Below are 22,956 nucleotides of genomic sequence, written 5' to 3' on the forward strand. Positions count from 1 at the left end.
GGAATCACAGTAAGATACTTTAGTTTTCCTTTTATATATCAAAAACTGGTGAACTCTTTACCCCCTAATGTAACTTTGTATAGTCAGAGCAACAGCAAGAACAAGAGAGAAAATCATCTTTATAAGCTGAAGGCCCCATCTGCCTTATATTTCCAAATTACTGTGAATATTGTTATGTAGCTTTCATTTTATGGCAGCACCAAGGAAATCAAACTCTGAATCAGTATTCCCTTCCACAATGACAAGTACAAACAACAGAGAAGCAATCCTTGCTCCAAAGCCATTACATCTAATCAAATTATTAAAAGTAGTAATACTGATCATTATGGTCTGTCTGTAAGGCTGCATTTAAATTCATCAGCAGATGCCACATCAAGCAGTATGCAGTCATAAATTGTTACCTAATCTGCTCAAGGACACGAGACCAACACTTTTGATACACAGCTAAGGGACTGCGACTGCAATGAACAGTACTTGAGAAAAATTAATTCACAGAATGCCTTGGTTTGAGCCTGACTCCTGTGGAGTAAATGCAAAACATAAATATCCTCTTGCAGGATGACACAGCTAAGACAGTCTTTAATTTTAAGATATACAAACATGAACTACCTTAGGCTGCTACCAAGTTCCTAGAAAGGGCTGGATCTGTTTAGAATATTAATTGGAGCTTGTGCATTTGCTGTATTACATCAGGTCTGTGGACTTTTAGTTTAATAGTACCATTATCAGTAAATTTCACTAAAAAAAAAAAAGAAACAAAGAGGTATCTATATCCATTTATATCCTTAAGGTAAGTGTTGCTACCTAAGTTTCACCATTATGTGCACTTTTTCTGAGTCACCTTAACTACATAGCCGAAGAGTGTGTGAACAAGGCAGACTCCATTATAATTATGTAGAATTGCACATTCCATCTTGCTTGTGCAGTTCTAAGGCTTTGACTCAGTTTCAAAATGTTGTTCAGGGTGGCTTTTTTTTTTGTGTACAGATGTATAATTTCTCACCACCAATAAACAATGTTTCCTTAAACTACATGTTTCCTTTATTTTCTAGACCTTTCACATATAAAGGGACAGCCATTAGCCATCCTCACTTCAATAACTGCAAGGTACCTCTCATGGGTTAATACAACCCATCATCTAAGCTAGCAGAAATACTCTAAAACATCCAGCATCCATCAGTTTTGAAAATGCTAAAATTTATACAAATGGTTTGCTGTAAATTTAAAAGCTGAGAATCTTTTTTAAGCTTACGGGGAAATGTAGTCAAAAAACTGACTAAAGTTCATGCTTTAATTGACATCTGTACTTATGTTCTTACCAAGAACAGGTCAAATAATCATTTATTGGGATTAGACTGTGTTGAGTTCAGATAAAGAAAGCAGATCATGTAGCTCAAAATGCTAACCAGTAACAATTATTTCCAGAATCTGTTTCTGATGGAAGCAAGCACTGGTGTTTAAAGCCATGATTACTTTAGCTCTGAGTTACTTGTATCACAGTGTGTATTGTTCTGTTTCTGAGCAGCTCTGGGAAGCTGAGTGAGTAGGTCTATAAAACTACACTCCATGGATTTCATATGAGTCTAAATGTAAACAACAGAACTTACAGCTAATTGCCTTTAAGATAAAGCTGACTTAAGCAATTGAGATAACAGAATCCTACAATACTCTGGATGCAACATAGTAAAAATGTGAATTAATAAGTTAGCTGATATTGAGCTCCAGATGTTTCTTACTTTGGCAACGTTCCTTAAGTGATGATAAGCAGATTTACATACTTAACTAATATGCTTATTTAAAGAAAATTTCCAGATCCAGACTAGCATCCAGATTTTTTACTTGGCTTCAGATCAAAATACATACTATCGAGAAGGATGGCATCCAGGAAAACCTTTTCAACATCTGCTTAGAACTAAACAACAGATATTTGATTTTCTGCAAATTTAATTTCAGGCAAAATTTTACTTCATCCAATAATTTTTATATCCTCAAGACAGCCTGACCCAGTCATTTTACATATTCAAATCTCAGAATGCAGCTCATACACTGGAAAGACAGCAGTTGCTACAGAGAAACTCAATTAGTTGTAGTTCACATTTAAGATTGCTATGAGCAATTACATTTAGAGTGAGACAAGGGCTTTTTTGGAAGCAAAGCCCTTCCCTCACCAATAATATCAGTGAACTAAAGAAGCAGGTTCAAAAACATTTCATATCTTACTTATAATCTAAAAAAATTTAAGTTCTAGCATGAAAACATAAGCTCTACTGTTTCAAAAGGCTGAGGAATAGAAAATAATATTATTGAGTCACAGGTGGTGTTCTTTGAAATTCTTATGAGATGTGCTTATTGTCACACTTAAGGCATGGTAAGAAAGGAACAAATCCAAGCAAAAACTTAAAAGAAAATACTTGGAGGAATGCATACTATTCCAAATTTCTTCCCAGATTACAGAAAGTAAAACACAAATATACTGGGAAGGAGAGTGCATATTCCATAGCAGAATAAAAAGAACCAGCCAAGAAATACAAAATATGGATTTAATTTTCAAAATAAATTATTTTAGAAGAAAAATAAAATGAAAAAAAATAAAGTTTCCAAATAAGCTGAGCACTGGCATAAACTTCTACTGAAAGCCAAGATAATGATTATATAAACACAAAAGAGGTACATGTTAAACAATGCATTGTGCCAGTAGATGTGCAGACTACTTGAGGAATGACACCAAGGATTAGGAGTGTTGAGAGTAAAAATCAACCAGTTTTTCTAGTGGTTCCTTGGTGTACATGAGAGAACAGACCTACCAAGGGCTTGGCACAGAAGGAAGCCCTCTGGATATGGCTCACCACATTACATGATTGTCTCTAGTACCTCACACCCACAGCTCTCAGCCTGCTTTGCAAAGCATGTAAGTGCAGGAAAACTGCTAATCTGGATCACCCTGCAGGGCCATGGCAGATTCAGAAACACAACAAGAACCTGCTGCACATATTGATCTTACTTTAATGAGAAAATATACTTCTACACTTCATTTGCTGTGGGGAAAAAAAGACAAAAAATGTGACAGGACTATTCCCTATACTGTACTCATGAAAAGAAAATAGAGGGAAAACAAGAATTTATTATTTCATTTAGTGAGTGCGATTTTTTTTATTATTATTATTTTTATTTTTCATTAACTGGCATTGAGACTTGGGAACGCCTGGCATTAACACTACTGCTATCAGATGAAGTCAGACTTTCCACTGATATTTGTTTTGCCACTGAGTCCTTTCATTCCATTCACTTCCACCCTGAAGACCATGGCTTTTCCCTTTTTAACATCTATACACAGCACTGCTACTTTTGATTTAGCCTAAGTCCCTTGTCTCCTTGCCTTATTACTTGAATTCCTCTTTGCTCAACTGCAGAATTAACGCTGGATGAACCTACCCACAGGGCATCCATCCCAGTGTGCCCGAGTGGAACAGCAAACAGAAACCAGTGGGGAAGTTTGCAAATGGTTCAATTATTACATGAATTTCAAAAAGCGGCTTCTGATAAGATTAGCTTCTCAAATGTGTTCCATGTGTTTCACTGAGAAGGCATTGTGGCACATTGTCCAAATCTGATCATGACTGGGGCTAAAGCGTGGGCAACGCACTAGGGCAGGCAGAGAGAGGATGACAAACATCTGTGCTTGTTCTCCATTTTCTCCAGGATACACGTCCTGGATCCCTGTGAGGTTGCACAAATCTGTGGGATAACTGGTTCATGAGAACACCCTGCCCCAGCTCCTGCCCCATCCCTTGTTCTCTTCCATCCAGTATGGCACCAGCCTCGAATCCTGGGGGAAAATTCTGCCTGAGGTTTGCTATTTCCTGGGAGAACAGGCCTGTTTTAGTCTGTACTAACCTGCTTGGAATCAGCCAGGCTGTAAGGCAATTTTTTATCTCAAGCCCTGTGGAAAGGTGAAGGTACACCATTGGAGAAATGTCCTGAGTGAAACTAGCAAGCTCTGGTTCTCTTGTTGTTCAAACTCCCCAAGGCAGGTAAAGATGCCTCTTTCAAAAGGTTTCCTTATTTGTGGGCACCCCAAGACATGATGCTGCTCTTTTCATTTTGCAGAGTCAGCCAGAATTCAAAGATATGTAAAGCCATGTATAATGAGTCTAATCAGATGTGTTCTGGTACCAGAGTCATTTATCTTCTCATATCCAGGCCTCAGTCATGAAGGAAAACAGAGCTCTGCTCCTTGCAAACCATTAAACATTTCCATATAATTATCCTGACACCATTAGACACACTCAGTCACCCATAAATTAATGTAAATCATGTGAATATCATCTACCATAAAACATACACCTGCAAAGCACAGTAAAACCCTCTTTTCCCCCTTCTCAGGCAATGACAAGCATTTCAATCAGTCCAGAATAACATGGGGCTGATATTTAATAATCCAACACTGTGGTGGTCTGCTCTATGACAGACATCTGTGTATAAAGTATTCAGCATAAAATAAATTCAATGGAATAAACAAGGATTGGTACACATTTCCCAAACTATTTAAGTGATGGAGGAGCTGCATTCCCAACTTTCACAAGTGAATTAGGACACATATGAGATTTTGAAAATTGTAATAAACTGACAATAATTAGGCATTTGTGTGAATTGTACTTTTTATCTCCATTTAATTATTCACTTTTACTCACTTCTGTGATTAATTAGGTTTTGTTTTGAAACATTACTCCTAACAGCTAACAATAAAAGATATACTAACTACTTGCAGCATAAGGAAGTTTATATAAGTCCCTTGACAGGGCTTAGAAGAAATGCAGCCTGAGGAGTCACAGCAGGAAAAGGTGCTTACAGTGGTGGTCTTCTACCCTAGAGGAAGGACAGCTGTGAATCAGGAATGGGAAACCCATAAAATAACATCAAATAAGAAGAAATACTTCTTTTTTCAGGTTTCAGGAGGGCTGCAGGTGCTGTTACTTTCTAAAGAAGCTATGCAGGAGCTAGAAAGAAAAAGAACTGTAATGAATAGGAGGAGATAGCTAACAAGCTATCTGCTGTGGGAAATGAGCACTATGAAAGCACTCGGGCCATCTGATCAAAAAGGCAAATATCCTAAAGCGGCAGAGAAATTGAAATGAGAGCACTATCGTGTCCTGAAGAACTAATGGGGAGGCTAAACCAGCACCATGGGCAGGAGGAATGCACGAGGTGCATGCGGAAGGGGTGCTCCTCCTGGGCAGTGCCTGGAGAGCTCCTACAAGGTCATGAGCAGCCCTGGCAAACAGCCACAAGCCCAGCAGCACCCTGAGGTGTCTGTGCTCAGCTGAGCAGAGACAGCTCTGCTCTGTTCCCTCTCCTGACTCAAACCAGGGCTTCCCAAAGCTCCACACAGAACAGCCCCGACTATAGTGTTGTACTCCAGGGATCTCTCCCTTATCCCTGTGTGAACGAACCTCTCCTTCCTCCCCTGCCTTGAACACAATTCCCTTTTTCTTTCCATTACTTTTGGTGCTGACAAACACTGAGAATTTGAAGTGTTAAAATGGAAATAAAGATAAGAATTTAACAAACAAAAGTGATTTCAGTATAAACCTGATAGTTTTACCAGCCTGACATGCTAATACATGAGTGTTCCTTTAGTATTAAAAAAGTCATCAAGCTGTGATAAGGGAGACAAAATCACTTCCAGTCTCACCTGGGAACTTGCAGCTAACAGCACAATTACACATGATACTACATCAGAATACAGCAAAGCAAACATTAGGGGGGTTTTATTTATAAGCATTGTGTTTGTGCAGTAGTGTCAGAGTTGACAGATAAAAAGACTGCTTTTTCCCCAAACTCCTACTTTTAATAATCTGCAAACATGATTGAAGGAAGCAGTAAGAAATCTAATAAAAATGAATGCAGAAAGGATTAAGGAGACAGCTTCATGACAATTTACAGTTCTACATAGCAGTCTCTTGCTACGAGTTGTGATAAGACAAATCTTGTTTACAGTGTGTTAATCCCATGTCCCAGTACTGCAGGTATGCAATGGATTCAACTCTTCTGCAGCATGGAGATGCTGCTGCATTAAATGAACAGCTGCAGGTAGCAGCAGCCTGAGCGAGAGAGCAAAGGCCAAGGGTTAGTCTAGATTACATTTTCCAATGAGTCACTCACATCTCCCCCAGAAAACGTTTGATGTAAGTTGTTTGGTTGTAAATTATAAGTAAAGCTTTATTTGAGCTCTTCTGGGTCAATGATTGACTTTTATTGTTCTCTAAAGAGGGAAATTTGAAAGCTGGCTTTCAGGTTTTTTCATATAATAGAGATTTATGCATTTTCTATGACTAAAGAAGACTCTTACATTGTGAAATACCTTTAGCCATGAACAGTGTGTTTATATAATATCAGGAACCCTCCTAAATCAATTCCCTCTAAGAATGTAAAATTTAGTAATTCTCTTTGCAGAGCTGGTAAAAGATCATGGACTGTTACCTTTTTATGTCTGCACAGGTGTTAGGTCCTATAACTGCTTACTCATGTCCAATCTCTTCAAAATATTAGCTAATTAGACATTCTCCAAGCTATTGGCCTCAAAAGGTAAGGGTTTGACCCAGATAGGACACATGTTTGTATGTCAGAAACCAGATTATTTTCCTAGATCTGATATTTAATTTTCTGGATACTTTAGGCAGCTTACTTCATCTTCTGTGACTGTTTTATCTTTGATCTTTATTACTGTCTGTGTCTACCCTAAATCACTCTCTTTTTCCATATGGATACCTCTCCTATTTTGTTTGGCAGCATCACTATTCCAATAGGAAACAAAACAAAACAAAAAAAAAAATGTATGAAAATTATTTCAAAAGTTTCAAGAATACCACGCACAGACTGGTATCGTCAGTTGCTGCTTATTGGTAATAATCACTACTCATCTGTTTCAGTGTTTTATTCATACATTTGAGAATGTGAAAATATATTTTTCTCTAGGCTGTACTTTACATCAGTAAGGGAAAGTTAGCTGTCCTTTAGTCAACTTTTATTTTGTTTCTGGCCAGCTTGTTCTTGGAAACAATAACCCAAGTTTCTTGTCTGTCTGCCACTGGGATGTGAGCATCCTGGATCAGTGCTAACCAGTCCCAAAGCCTGGAGATGCATTGTGTGTAATCACATCTGTCATGACAGGAGATGGTCACCTTAGCAGAAAGATCACTATAATGGGTTGCTAATGGGCTATTAAGGGGCTTTCAAGTATCAAGATGATCATCATAAGTAAGAACTGAGAGTCATTCTTTATTTCTGTTAAGATTAATTTTTCCCAAGTAATTTCGTGGATTAATAATGCAAGGTTTGTGCACCTCAGGAACTGCTTCACAGTTTCTTACCATATGCTATGCAAATTCAATAATTAACTCTTGACTTCACTATTTAAAAATAAGGTGCTACTGACTCTGTTTAGGCATGGGGAAAATACCAAGCTAAGCAGGCATTCTGAAAGAAACAATTAGGTGATATATGAAAAAGGGACATGATTTGATCAGAGTTTTCAGAACTACATTAACACACACCCAGTTATAGGCCATAAATATTTTAAATAGCAAAAATTAAGAAAATATTTGTTACCTCAGATCAATCCTTGGCATTGCTTTGTTCTCAGATTAATTTCTGGATACTGACACCTCTCAGAGCATTGCAGACTATATCAAAATATTCTACATTGTGCCTAAACTGATTCTTTTAGGGTTGATATACTTTCAAATGAAAGCAGAAAACATGGAAAGTGGCATTATATGCTCAGATGTGGAATACTGAATTAATTTTGGCTTATATAACAAATGGAAAGGGAGAATGAAGGTTCTTTCCAGTCCTAGCTGGTTATACATCTTATAACAAACTGTCAAACAATCTGACTTTTATGTCAGAGTTTTTCCTAGGTCTAGTTACCAGTTTCTTCTGAGTTGAACAGGTACCTGTCACTAGTCACTAACAGACAAGAGAATAAAGATGTTTACCTGTACTTACACATTTGAGCTTTACAGGTTATCATTGCAAAGCTGTGTACACACACACACACAAGTAACACATAGAAAAAGCTTGGTTTGTTTGGGTTTTTTGCACTTTTTTTGCCAGCAGTACTCTTATTCTCAAGCCCTTTGCAGTTTTCTGCCTTCTTTTGGATCTGCCACCTGATCAATATAATCAGTGTGCCCTATGTTTAAAACACCTTTTTGAATTTGCTCTGGTGATTCTGTATTTTCTGACAATCCTGAGCTGCCCCATGTTGCATCTCTTCCTCTCTTTTACTATTCCAGCACTATCTTGGAGGATAAGTGTCAGCAGGTGTAAACAGGAAAAAGGAGACAAGTGGCACCATTATAGCGCTGCTTTCACTTGAAAAGGGCTACTTTTAGAAAAGAAAGCACTTGCAGCAACTCTTATTTGATTGGCATCATTGTCTAGTGAAGCTGGCACACCATCTTGTGAGCAGGCACAATGCCATGGGAACAGATGGGCATGTGCATGGGAAGCCAAAAGATAATGTACAAGTACCAAATGTGTGTAGTGGAGGGCAAGTTTCCCAGGCAAGGAGCATCAGAATGGCAGTTTATAAGCTTCTGCACCTATGTTTGAGGGAGATAACACACACATTGAATCTGTACAATACATGCATGGGTAAAACACTCCAGAACAATAGACTGGGACCCAAGAGTCTGGAATTCCGTGACTGCTGAAGGATTGTCAAATTTGCAACCTCCTGCAGTAAAGGAGCCATGTAAAACCCCAAAGTGGTATCTTCACAGGTGCAAACTAGGATACTATTTCTGGCCTTGACATTAACCAGGAGGAGATAACTTCAGACCAGGAAGCAGGGAAGCATCCTCTCCAAAGTATTCCTCAAGCAAAGTTTTCTCAGATGAAGACTTCATGTGGACCCTCACATTTAATAACAGCTGGATTTAATGCCATGAACTTGTGTTACATCGTGAATCCATTTATGGTTTTAGTTTCCACAACACCTTAATGAATTCTACATGTGGATTATTCATAAAATAAGTGAGAACTTCTTTAACTTCTGTTAAACTTGTCCCTTGACCAGCAGCAGCATAGTCCTTATGTTGCCAGAAATAACTGATTCTTATTCCTCTCTTCTAGGTTGCATGTGAATATATGGACTTCTACAATAGCCCCTTCCTGCACTAAGTTATGTTTGTATTTCACAGCTAGCATTTCAGGCCTCCCAGATTGCCCAAAATGGACACAGACAGTTCCTAAGGTCTAGTCAGAAATCTGGTTTTGTCTATAATTTAGTCTTTACTTTTTTCCTGCCTACAACACCATCACCACCACTGATCTGGTGAGCAGCAATATTATGTGGAATAAAATAGAAAAAAACAAGTCGGAGACATGATAAATATTCATGAGTGTTACCAGTCAATTCTGGCTTGGCAGAATTACACATCTTCTTTAAATGGGCTTGAATGACAAGAAGAAACAGATCACATCAAACAATGCCATGTTGCACTTCAGTATGAAACCACATTTTTTGGACCCCCATAGCACATGGTCTTCATCAAGAACTAAAGCACAGTAGTAGAATATAAAAATACTAGACTGAGATGACTGATCCCAAGATGTGATAATGGGTATTTCTCAACATCCTTTCTTGTCAGCCTATTGCAAACCAATAAAATTAAATTAAAATATCCATTCATATTCTCAAATCATTGCTAAATATTCTCTTAACTGTAGCCTTTTTTCCCCCCTCTATTAGGAACCAAAGGGTAAACAAGGATGTGACTATAATCTGTTTCCATACCAGCATGGGGATTTTTGATACTTCTAACAGTTATACCTCTAGACACACCTAAGGTAGGACACAGCAATGTTCCCTTTGATTCCCAAGAACAACAAAAATTGAATAACTGCTCTAAATCTAAACACCTTTTATTTTATACCAATGCAACTTCAGCAACCTCACACAGCATAATTTTCTTTTGATACAGACAGCATGTAAGTGATATTGGGTTACCTGTGCAGATAAGGCATCTCTTTATCATTGTAGCACCTTTGTAGGATATTGCAACACAACAGATCAATCCAAAAAACTAAACACTGGGTTTGAAAACACTGTAGTGTTTTCTCTAGTAACAGCACCGGGTTTAAGGGTTTATGCTCACATTATTACCTCTGTACTGCTGAATACATGCATCTGAAAGCTCTTTGTTTTAACACCACTGATTGCTTGCAAACCTTCTTTATTGCACCTTTATATATTTTAACAAACATTATTAGGCTTCACATCGTAACCTTATTCCCTGAGAACAAATCCAGCCTGATCAATTCCTTTCCTTTATACAAATTTCCATACAAGCAGACCAAAGCACATTTTATTCCCAGTCAAAAAAACTTGAAATAGAAAATCTATGATCGTTGTTGGTATATCTTGGAGCATTTGGCTATCTTCTTTAGTACTCACAGTAGAATAAGTGATAATCAACAGTGAAATCTGCTTGCATATGGATGGTTTGATGGAAACACTTTTGAAACACATCATAGTACCTGATTTGCTGTAACTTGGCCAGCTCTTCTTTCCTCTGCAGCAGCAGCACTGTATCTAACTTATACCAGTTGGTCGTTGAATGTAATTATTAGCATTTAAAAATGTAGTTGCACTTCGCTGGCTTCTCTTACATTAAAATTGCCCAGCTGCTTTAGCTCCTTTAGCTTCAAATTGGAACAACCCACAGGACAGGCGAGGTGTAGGTGTCAACAGCACACGTGCAGCCACTGCTATGTTCTGGTTCTGGGTTTTCACTTGTTGGGAGACCTTCCCTCCCAAAAATTTCTTACCATTTTGTGTACTAGAACATTATTTCCCCCTAGTTCTACCAAACTAGCTTCAAGAGTTTCGGAAAAACAAGGTAAACAATTATTGTGGTAGTGATTTACGTGATTTGGCTATACAAATGTTCACACAATGCCCTTAGAACCATGCCAAATGTTAGCATATTTTGAAGCTCATAGTATCTAGTTATATACATTCAAAATGCCCTTTCTGTGCTTTTCTCTCTTACAATAAGTTCACTTTTCTGAAGAAAAGGTGTATTAATTAAAAACATTTTAACCAATATTTCTGCCACAGAAAAATACATATGTGAAATATAAAACCTGTTATTTTTAGCATTCTCATTTTGTTCCAAATTTACCACAGAGTGTTCTTTCATAATAATTCTAATGCCTTTATGGGGAACTTGTTTGTACCTAACCCAATTTTAATTCAATGTGAATTTGGATCAGATAAAGTGCTGTTCACAGAGTGTATCTGCCAGAGTATAAATTGCTCAATACTAAAATGCCTACCCTCTAGAGAACAACTTCTGCAGGTACTTTATAAACAACTGCTGAGGTTACTCAACCTGTTAATTACCGCTGAAAATTCAGCCTGGTATCCAAATTATGTCTGTTACGAAGAATGTTTATGCCAGAATTGTCAGCAGCAAGCTGCCTTCTACATCCCACCCCCACTGCCACTCTGCAATGCCCTTGAAACTAAGCAGATACAGTGTCAGTGAAGAATAAAATGAGGAATTCATGGGAGCACTCATATACTGCAGGTACACACTCTGTAACGACACACTCCTGCTCTGTAAGCAGTTCTTATACATCAGATGCTCACAACCTAAGTTACACACCTAAAAATAACTGCTTATGTCAGGAGGTTGTAAAGCAGGAGGAACAAGTTCTACTTGCACCCAAGTCCCTAAAACCAAATGGATAAATACTCCAGCTTTAATAATCACAACAAGCACCATTTCAGAGCACAATTGATCTACTGATGAGATTGGGTTCAGAAAAGGCTACTAACAAAAATCCACACCTCAGGGTAAAGTTAATGAGGCTGTCGAGAGAGCAGCAGGGCCAGATTTAGTGCCAAAAATGCACCAGTGACACTAGAGAGTCGAGGAAGGTGAAGAAAAAGAGTGCTAAGTGATAAGGAACAGTGCAGCTCAATGACAGATAGATTTAAACCTCTTAAGTTCAATAACCACATGACAAAGATTGTTAAATCAATTCATAAGAATTATGCTGAATCCTGACTAAGATGCACATCAGACAAATAGCACAGCATTTAGAGCTAGGAAATATACGTAGTCAAGAAGGTAATCTATGTGTCACATGAAATATGAACAAGGAAGGGGCTCTTGGACTCCTTGTGAGCAGTTCAGTGCCTTCTTGCTGAGCTGTACCAAATTTCTACCATCGTGCTGAAGATACCCTGGCACCCTTTCACTGACACTCCAAATGCAGAACACAGGAACAATGGCAGAGGATGTCAAGCTCAGAAAAGGCCCTTAATCAGGACACACTCAAAGTTCAATGCTAAATTTCCAGTTCTGCTTCCCAGGGCTTTTGAATAAAATTTGTCAGCCACTGTGCTGGGGGTAAGAAATACAGAAATGTGGTGAAATATGCAGTAAATCACTACTTTCCAATGGCTCATTTACATGACATACAGTTCAGAAATAAAGTCCAGTCTGGCCATTCCAGTGAAATCCTGAGATCATGGCAGTAGATGGTTGTTTAGAAACCTGGGGTCCCCTCTAAGCAAACCAAACTGGACTGGAAAGTCCATATTGGATCTCATCACTGTAAGGCCAGAGCAAGTTCTTTTTTTTTAGTCCCAGAATGCAGGTTCCAAATACCACAAAAGATATTCCTTCTGTGTCTCAGTTTAAAAGTTATGAAAGAATTGGGAATTTTCCATAATTGTCTCAGGCTTCAAATCTGTTTGTCTTTTCATTTCGACAAAACATTACTATTGCTAAAGGATGACAAAATCTGGTGTTTGGTAGAGGTATTGGTATCTTTCAAATGGTTTAATAATGTAGGTCAAAGCCACTGCAAAAAAATTCAATATTGATAAATGAAAATTAATGTACATTGGGGAGGCAATGGGAATTAATCATTCATCTTAGCAAGTTCTGTGTTGATATAAGCCAGGAAAGGCATCTAACCAATATTGTGAAGATCTGAAGCATGCCTGCAGCAGGAATGGGAACTCATACAAAGAAAAGAAAGTTCTACTATATGAGGAAAAGAATGAAATAATGTGAATTCAAACACCTGGAAATTTTCTGCATCTCATGAGGGATATTGAAGAAATGGGGTTCACAGAAGTGGACAAGTATGATGGAAGAAAAAAAAAAACCTTTTAGATAAGGATAAATTACCTTTTAAACTTATTTTGTTTATTTTCTTCAAAAGAAGACAAATAGGGACAGGCATGACAAAAAGTGTATTAAGAAGTAATGAAAGCTATAAAGAAGGTCAACTGGGAGCTTTTCTTCTTCTCTTCCATAATACAACAAAATGAGTTAGTTATTAAATTGGAGTGGGGCAAATTAGGAACTGATAAAAGGAAAATAATTTTTCTCACACAACACATAATTAGATTTTGGGACTGCTTACCATGGCATTTCGCTAAGGCCATAAATTAAACAAGATTCACAGAAGGAATAGATTTCACATAGATAAATTCTTGAGATACACTGGGGCTGAAACAAAGAATTTTACTTAATGCTGACAAAGAATTATTTGAAGTGGTTTAGAACTCTGGGTTTTAGATATTAAGACAAACATAATGAGCACTTCACAGATGACCCCTATTAGTCAGAATGCTGGACAGCAAATCTAGAGCTCTCCTTCAGTACAGTAATTGCTATGTACTTGTGTTTCAAACATTACTCTTCATGGCTATAAAGCTGAAAGTATGAGTTTACACTGACCAGGGAATAAAGACAAGTCTGGGGTCAGGGAGTTGAAGGGAAGGGGATAACTCAAGGAGCAAACTCAGAGGCTTCCCAGTTACACCTGCTTGAGATTTACAGCCACAGCTGAGGAGAGCTTCCATATGGATGGAGCTTGCAGATATTGTTTTTACCTCCTCCATCTTTATTAGCTACTTTTACTGTCATCAGATCATTTTTAAATGCTGATAGTGGAACAATCCAATGTGGCAGTTTTCATGCTAGAAAGTAGTGATTGCTTTGTTTAAAAACTGGAAAAATGTGGTCCTGCACATAGAGACCAAAGGTCTGTTACATTTCCTTCCTAAAAGCTGTCACAGTGACCAGCAAGGTCACTAGACATGTCTCTTCTCAGCAGTAGTGGTGCTCAGGAATGATGTTTGGCCAATTCTAGAACACTATACACAATTTACAGTAGTTAACTTAGAGACTACTTTTTTCTGAAAACACTAATTATTATAGGAAAGGCATTAAGTAGCTGCTGGAATGATTTATCACAAGACACAAAAGTGTTTGAATCAGAGCATTTCAGTTACTGGGAAGAAGTGACCACTTATGGGGGCAATGGCAAGAGAAGAGCATGAGAAATAAATTAAATGGAATGGAATCAGAAGAAGGAAAAAAAAAAAAAAGTATACAGATTGCAAGGACATCCAAAACTGGAGAGATGCTCTGACAGTTTGACCTAGCAGGAATATAGACCTTTTCAAACTAAAATAAACATCTCCTCACAATTATACATAAATTGTGTATAAGGCAACTTTAGTTGACCTGTGCTCAGTGATATATCTCAGGTGTTTAGGTCCACAGAATTTAATTTCTTTTTGCTCTTCTAACTTACAATTCTTCATTGAACTTCAGTATTGATTTACTTCCAAATCACATACTGTACCTTCTCACACTATTGCTTTTTAGGTAAATGTTAACAACACTACAAGATGGAGCTGATCCAAAGTGTTTGTTAATTCATCAGTAGTGGGAAACCTATGTGTTTTCAAGCAATGCAAATTGCTTTGGCTTCTGCACAGCTCCTACTTTATCCAAACACTGATGGCAAAGAACATTTCCCAGGATTCATATCAAGTATTCATTTTAACAGCATTAATTTATGATGTAGGTTATTCCATTCTACCCTGAACAACATGACTTATTCAAAAAGCAAGCAATTTTCCAAAGTAAATACTCATTTTCCATTCTAACAGTGGTGCTCTTTGTGGATTTTAAGTGAAAGGGGCTGGGTCTGGAAAACATCTTCTCTACTTTTTTTTTTTTTTTTTTTTTTTTTTCCTTGGGAATCATTCATTGTACTATTAGGATATTTTAAATAATTAACCCTTGCCACAAAATTTTAAAACTGCCTCACTGCATCTATTGTAGAAGTGGAATTATGAAGTAGAATTACCTTTCTAAAAGAAAGTTCTTATTTTATTTTTACTTCTACTATTTTTGTCTTCTTCTCTAGCTTCAAAATTCTGTAGATGATTATAGGATCACTCAGCATAAAAAGAATAGTATTTTTCAATACAATATTATACTAATTGTCCATGAGTCACTTAACCTCCCCAATGAGTCAGTGTAACTGTGCCCTTTGTGCTGGAATTAATTTGTCAGCTGATAGAATTGATAAATAAAGCAAAATTGAAGCGTGAGTTGTTGGCAGTCATGCCATGGGTGCCTGTTCACAGACTGGTATGCCCAGGCTGATGTTAACTCTGCCAGCCAGTTTTGCTTTGGGATTATCATACAGAATGCAGGGAGAAGGGGCTTTCTGGCCAAACCTGAAGTCATGGATTTAAAATCTGTCACTTGAAAAACCAATTAAATAAAAAACCTACAATAATGTTAGAAGAAAAACATGTATTTGGACAGACTCTCAAGGGCACTGTGGATTTTGAATGTAACACAGCAAGATTAAGAATTACCCAGGCAGTTAAACTGAGACAACTGAAATGCTGGGGTGGAAAACTCTGAGTGTCTGAGGACAAAAAAACATCTGTGATTTTGAACCAAATACCATGAAACATTTTCAGAAAAATAAATGTTTACAATCTTAAAAACCAGTTTCTTAAATAATATGTTCCTTTGTTCCCTTGTTTATCCCTACATTGACCTGTTATCTCAAAATTATTAACTGCCAAAGAGAAGGCAAAATACAATAATTCTGTAGCTATGAATGAATACTCATACTCTTTTTTGATAACTAATAATATAAGATCAGCTAATTAAACACCCTCTTAAAATGAATGCTTGAATTAATTTTTAATTCACTCACTGTTACCAGCACAGTTCTTAATGGAACAGCGCTCTGTAGTTTATATCTAAATGGACTTTTGGAGTCAAAATGATGCCCTCCATCAACTAAGCGGGAAAAATGTGTGGATGTATGCATTGTGTGTGAGTGTAAAGGGGAGGGATCAAAGAATCTTGTCGGTGGCTGAAAATTATCAGTAAAAATCATCATAAAAATTAAGCAAGAGTCGCCAGAAACATTTTTTTTAGATTGTTGATAACACAATATGAGTGTTTCTACTTGGTGTTTTACAATAGACAAGTTCAAATGCTAGGAAAGATAAATATATACACAAGCAGGGGAAATGTATTACTGTGACATGGTGAGAAGCAAATCATACAGCTGTGAAAAGACAGGTGCCAGGACAGCTCTGCACATAAGAGAAGCCAAGCAGGTGATAATGCCAAGCCTTACTATCACCCAGCCTCTAGTGTGTATTACTGTGATATCTGGGGTTGTGTGACACTTTCTCTCAGGAATGATGTCTCAGAACTGGAGATTCAAGCCTCCACTACAGTTGGCACTGTATCTGATTTACTAATTTATTAATACTAATAGCATCCTAATAGAAATTGATGAGGAAGAGCCTTGGTGTCATTCACACTGACACTGTTCCCAAGGACAGGAAGGGGTAAAAATACACCACAGGCACAAAGAACACAAGTTCTGTTACAATTGTTCAACTAAATCTATGAGCAACTGATCATTTTTAGAGAGAATAAGCCATTTATTTCTCCAACCACACCAGCGAGGCTGTAGCTATTAACATTTCTGTATCAATAATATTTGCTTGTAGGACTGAGTACTTGGAAACACTTGTGCTGGGCTGCTACCACACACTCCTCAATCCTGCAGGGTAACTACTGGCATCAACCACCAGGGTAAATGTAAACTTGAACCTCAAACTAGCAGCCTCTGTCTGAGCTAGCTCAACTGACAAAAAAACACAAAACAAAACAAAACAAAAAAAGCCATTTAGGATAGCAAAAGTAAAAATAAAAGCCTATCGAGGAAAAAAAAAAAACAACTCTATAAGGGTCAACAGATCAGAGCATATTGCTCTTTCATTTTCACAGCAATCACAGCTTGCATGAAGCTGCCAGTATTCAGAATAAATAACACTTGGAAAATGTCAGAAGACAAATTTCCTCCTGCAATGTGACATCAAGGTGGTATATGGAATTTTATATTCAAATTTTGTTAGCTCAAAACATATTTAAGGTATAGGCCAGAATGTATAAAGGAGTTTGTATTGAAAAGAAAAACCAGCATGAGATCACGCACCAAATTATGTCTAGATAAGACATTTTTGGGAAATAGGCATTTCTTAGTTACTACAAAAGCTTCTGGTGATAACTAAATCAGTGTACCATGTATAAGCAAATACCATTTGTAGTGTTAAATTACAATCCTTAGACAAAAATATAGTTTCTGGAAAATTCATACACAACAGAATTTTCAAATACTGGCAGACGCTTCCTATAGGTGTTTCAAACTTCTACTCAGCAAGGACAATTATCTCTGTTTGAAAGTTCTTTTCTATACAACTAACATATATTTTATTCATTTTGAGTAAAGAAAAAATACCAGGCTAAACAGATTGCAACTTTTTTGTTCCCTATACTTATTTTTCTGCATTTAACAACATTATTTTAATTCCATAAAACAAAAGATAGTTTTCCTTAGCAGTGATGCAAAAATGCATACTGAAGAAACAGTTTTGGTTTTATCTACTCTTAGCTTTTTTCATGTAAAAAACTAGTACAGAAAAAAGTAAATAAGAAATTAATACAGCTTTCCTTTCAAAGCAAAACCTAAACAGCAAAACCTTAATAAAAAAGTATTTTCAACATTTTGAGTTATGTACAGATAATATTTTAAAACATTTCCTATGAAAGATCACCTTTTGAAATAACATCTAAGAAAAAAAACCTCTCTGTAGATATTTTCCTTTTTAAATTTCATCCTGACCTTGAAATAATCTGAATAAATTTGATGTGGATCAAACATGTACTAAAATAACCCATTTATAAAGAGGAAGCTACATAGCCATAGACATATTTATAAATAGATGGTGCATATAGAAATACAAAAACTGATTTTGCAGAAAAAGCATGATTTTAAGAGATCTGCAGCTGTTCTCAACCTTTAGCATTGCCTGTGTGAGCCAAGAGATTTTTGTCTAGTACTAGAGCTAAATTAACTTCATGGCTTGGATTTATCCCCTTGGGTAAACCCCTAATGTACACTGTACCAGGCAAAAACTTACCCTCAATTTCATTTTCCAAAAATTGAAATGCTTTAAAAAATAAGCATAAATGTATTTCAAAATCCAATAGCTTTGGCCCTAAATCTATCTTTTCTTGGCAGAGTGCAGTTGTTTTTAATCTGAATGCTAATATTTTGCAATGTGGCATCAGATATAAAATACTAATTTTCATTGTGCCAGAGATCTATAGTATTTCAATACTAGTCAATCAATAAATGATTAGAGTAGTGGGTTTCTGAACAAGAGAACATTATTTAAACTATAAAATAATACTGCAAATTATTCTGTAGATGATATGCACCAAAATGTCTAGAGCAGAACAACTGCATTCATTAAACTGTGTCAAAGATAAGGGAAGTTTAATCAAAGGAGGATAAACTTAACAGAATTCTGAAGTAAGAATTTAAGTAAAAATATCTTCAATAAGTGAAAATTGGAAGTATTTGCAGACTGAGAGTTTCAATTCCAACTTTTATTCCTGCCATCATACCTTGCAGTAAGTAGGGAAAAAAATTAACTAGTTTAACTATCATGTGAAATATACCATTTATAAAATTAGTCATTTTTTTATATGCAGACATAGGCAGAATTCCTCACTAGATTTTTTTGGAAGAAGTATAAAACAAGCTGTAGTATTAATTCTTGGTGTTGCTTTTTTTTCTTTCATCTACTGGATTGATTTTCATTTATCAGAAATAAGTAACCTAATACTCACATTCATCAGGCTAATAAACCTTATGCAGTCATTACTCATGTTACAAACTGTAAGAACTAAAGGAATTTTCCAAGTTATAGCAGGGAAAAGTCTTTATGGAGATAAAAAATTCAGCAGGGAAAAATATGCACATTTGACAGTTTTTCAGCTATTAGTTTTCTCTGCATCCTTCAGGTTTTTCAATCTAATAGAAAAACTCTTTACAATGATGTAGCTGAACTACTAGAAAAATGAATGGATACACTACTGCTTGGAGAAAGCTTTTTTTTTTCCTTAAAATCTACACATTTTTCCTTCTTTCATAAGTTTAAACAAATGCACTCTTTAATTATCAGCTGAGTACTTCCCCACTTACTGGACAGGTGCATTTCCTGCAAATAAAGATTTTCACCGTACATTCCACAAAGCCGTTCTCGTCCAAATAGTTTCATTACTGCAAGGCAAAACCTTCCTTTTCTATCCACCTGAGCTTAATGCCTTTTCTAGCATTATTTAGCTCAGCACACCTTCCGAGCTGGCCCAGTCTCCATGAAATATTTCATGGATCTGCCACGCAGCCAGAGCACAGCAATGTTCTGGTCAGGTAAGGACATTCCTCCCTGTGCACCCAGCCCCTTTCTTGCCTTCCCAAAACCATGAGCTCGCATCATGGGGAAGGGAAGCCGTGGCTGAGGGGAGGATAAAGCTAAAATTCCAAGGGTTACGTGACCCTCCTTGCCCTGTCCCCATGCAGCAAAGGTCAGGCGGCAGCTGAGGTGTGTGCCAGAGAACACAGAGAGGTTTTCCTCACAGCAGCGTGTCCTCCTCCATTTCAAACACTCGGGAATTAGGAACACCAGACTTGTTCTTTACACAGAGGAAAGGGCCAAAGGGCCCTGTTAAATAGTGGTGTTACAGCTCGGGAACAGGAGATTAGCACAGCCTGCCTCTTCCCTTGACATCTGCAACCAGAATGATTTAAGAACCTACTGAAGAGGGCAGGGTGGGGTCGTGAAACACAGAGTGGCTCTGAAGCACTTAAACATTTTACACTGCTACCACAGCCAAACACCAAATTTCTCCAGAGCTAGGGCTGGTTTTCTGCAATTTCTATAGATAGCAGTTGTGCAGGCTTAAGGAATGGCTATTATGAACCAATAGTAATTTTAATACTAGAATATACATATTTTTGTATTCTAAGTATTATACTTGAATTTTTCCATTTCTGTAGTCTTTCTTTTGCTATGTAGGGATTTACAGTATACTTCATTATATAGCTACTCTGATAGTAGTAGCTTACTGTATGTATTTTATATGTATTTTACAGAGCAGAAGCTTATTTATTTCACATCCTTTTACTGTAGATTTTTACTTTAATATTGGGATTTGGTTTGAAAAAGTTAATGATATTGTAAGCCCAAGTAGCTGACCAAGGATTACTGAGCACAGAAAGAATAATACTATCACTAGAGTGCAGGATCATAACTGAACAAGAAAAATCTCTGGAAGTTTTAAAGTCTGTCTAACACTATGATGATGAATCCACAAGAAAATTCATATTCCTGCACTCCATCTGTAGAATGTGCACAGGGAAACAGTTTTTTCAGTGGTATTTCTATAAAAGAAGCCTTGTCATCTTTTACAACAAAAGAAGTTAGCTTAACTTTCCTTTGAGTTATATTTCTTATTGTGATATCTACACATATTCAGTATCTGCTTTAGTTTTAATTCAATCATCCATCAGTAATATCTGGAGCCCTACTTACCTCCCTGTTTTCTCTCTGCCCAGTACTACTGTACTTCATATTTAGTTTGCTGATCATAAATTTAAACATCTGATTTATTTGAGCCCAAGAATCCAAAACTATCTGGATTGGTGAAAGGCAAAGGCCTTGCCTAGCTCCCTCTGCCACTAATTAGGAATAGTTGCTGTTTTCTTACTGTTGGATTTTATCCTTCAATATACCCCAAATATAGAGGAACATATTTGGTAGGGTGGAGCTCTTGTCAGGTGTTTTATAAGGGAGTTAGATTTTCATATCAATTAAAAGATCAAATTTTAAACTGGGGGAACTTTAAACAATAGGGGAATGATACTTTACATTTTTTTAGCTCCTATACCCAATGAGTTTCTCAGTTTATTCACACAATTCTCAGAGTTACACCAAGCATCAGCCACTTGGGGCACAAAAGTTGAAGAACACAACAGTCCTTAGGGAAATTTTATCTGGAAATTTAGGTGAAGAGGTGCCACTCTTCTCCCTGATTGATTCAGTTATCTGTTTGCTACTTGACAATAAATGCAAGTATTGAGTTAAACAACTGCTTTACTTTATATCATGTACTTCTTTATTATTTAGTCTGTTCAGATAACCACTGTGGAGTACATTACATGCCTTCCATTTCCATTCATAATTGCCTGCAGTATTTCAGCCTAAGTTCTCCACATACATATCTCTGCTAACAATAAACTCAAAGTCATTGTTTATATGGTAAAATCAAGGACATGAAATGAAAACATAATCAAAGCTAAAAGAAGAAGGCAAAGCACCAAACTGCAAAATGGAGTGGAGTTTAAAAGCAATCAAGGAAAATAAAGGTGGAAAATAAAAGAAACATCATAACAGCATTTGAGATAAATTATGACATTTTTTAAGAACAAAGAAACCAGAGGTTATTACAGGAAACAGTATGGCTTCTGATGCATTCATATTCTGGTGGCTGAAGAAGTAAACATACAGTAGACACTGCTTTCAGTAAATTACATGAATCATTCTGTGAAGAATGAAATCTGCAGGAAACACAGAGCGCTGAAAAAATTAGACATCTGAAAATACAAAAATGTCAACATCAGAAGGCTACTGAAGAAAAATACTTTGCAATCTTAGAATTATTTAATTTTAAGTGTCAAGACACAGAAGAAACATGAAGAAATATCTTTAAAAGCAAGATGACAGGTAGCAACTTCTAGCAGGTAACATCTCTCAATTACCCCATGCTTCGATAGATTACTTCTTTTTCTTATTTAAGGTCTATTTGAATATAAGTAAAAGCAAAGCCACTAATACAGCAGTTTATATATGCAAAATACTGTAAAATCTATAATGAAGAGAGATATCAGACTACCAAGATGAAACTTAAGTTCTCAGACCAATCTCTGAGGCAGTGGCAGAATATAAGAATTCAAGGACTGGTTATTTCCTCCAGTTGGTGAATTTTAGCCTTCTCCATATGGTACCATTATCTTGCAACAAAGGAAATGTAATATCTTGGTATGAAGCACTGAAAGTAATTGCAATCCAGAGCAGCAATTTCCAAGTTAATATCCTATGTTATAAAATTGGTGGCCACTTTGGACTTTTATTCATAATAAGCAACTTGAACTGGCAGGAAATGTGGGCAGGCTTGAATGCTTACCCCAAAACCTGAAGGTAAAACTGCAGTTTACCTGTGCTGAGACTCTCCTGTAAACCATGCTGCTGGAACAGAGGGGAATCTAAGCAATAAGTGGATTTTTATAGAATTTTGCTTTTACACTGCATTTGTATTCTTCAGCTGGTTTCTTTTACCACCTACATCTTTAATGACAATTGACAGTTAAGAATTTTTATGATCTTGATTCTCATTTTTATAATGGACTTCTGGAGGAAAAGAAAACACAGTGGTTTGAGACAGCCTGACCTGCCAATGTATGACAGCACCAATGCCTGAGTCAAGCATTCCAACATGTGATTTATGCAATGTTTTTAGCAGTCAACAGAATACTCTTCATACTTTCAGGCAAGACAGCAATTACAGATTGCCTCCTGTGTTTAGAAACAGAAAGATTCCTGCTTTTGTGACCATTGTTTTCTGCTGACTGTCTGAGTATCTATCTCACAATTTGAATGCAGTAATTTCTGAATTGCAT

At 36.8% G+C, this 22,956-nt stretch overlaps 1 long non-coding RNA gene across 2 annotated transcripts in view; it reads right to left on the reverse strand.

Moving 5' to 3' along the window:
* LOC115496753 (uncharacterized) overlaps positions 1 to 22,956 on the reverse strand; it is a 79,212-nt gene that overhangs the window by 14,056 nt on the left and 42,200 nt on the right. Inside the window, exon 1 of one of the 2 annotated variants that reach the window (XR_003962272.4) lies at positions 10,546 to 10,816. The exons of the other annotated variant lie outside the window; for it this stretch is intronic. This is a non-coding gene — a long non-coding RNA (uncharacterized lncRNA). Of the gene's footprint in view, positions 1 to 10,545; positions 10,817 to 22,956 lie in introns of those variants that run through there. 2 annotated transcript variants of the gene reach the window in all.

Source organism: Taeniopygia guttata, chromosome 11 (assembly GCF_048771995.1).
Source record: "Taeniopygia guttata chromosome 11, bTaeGut7.mat, whole genome shotgun sequence".
Lineage (NCBI taxonomy): Eukaryota > Metazoa > Chordata > Aves > Passeriformes > Estrildidae > Taeniopygia > Taeniopygia guttata.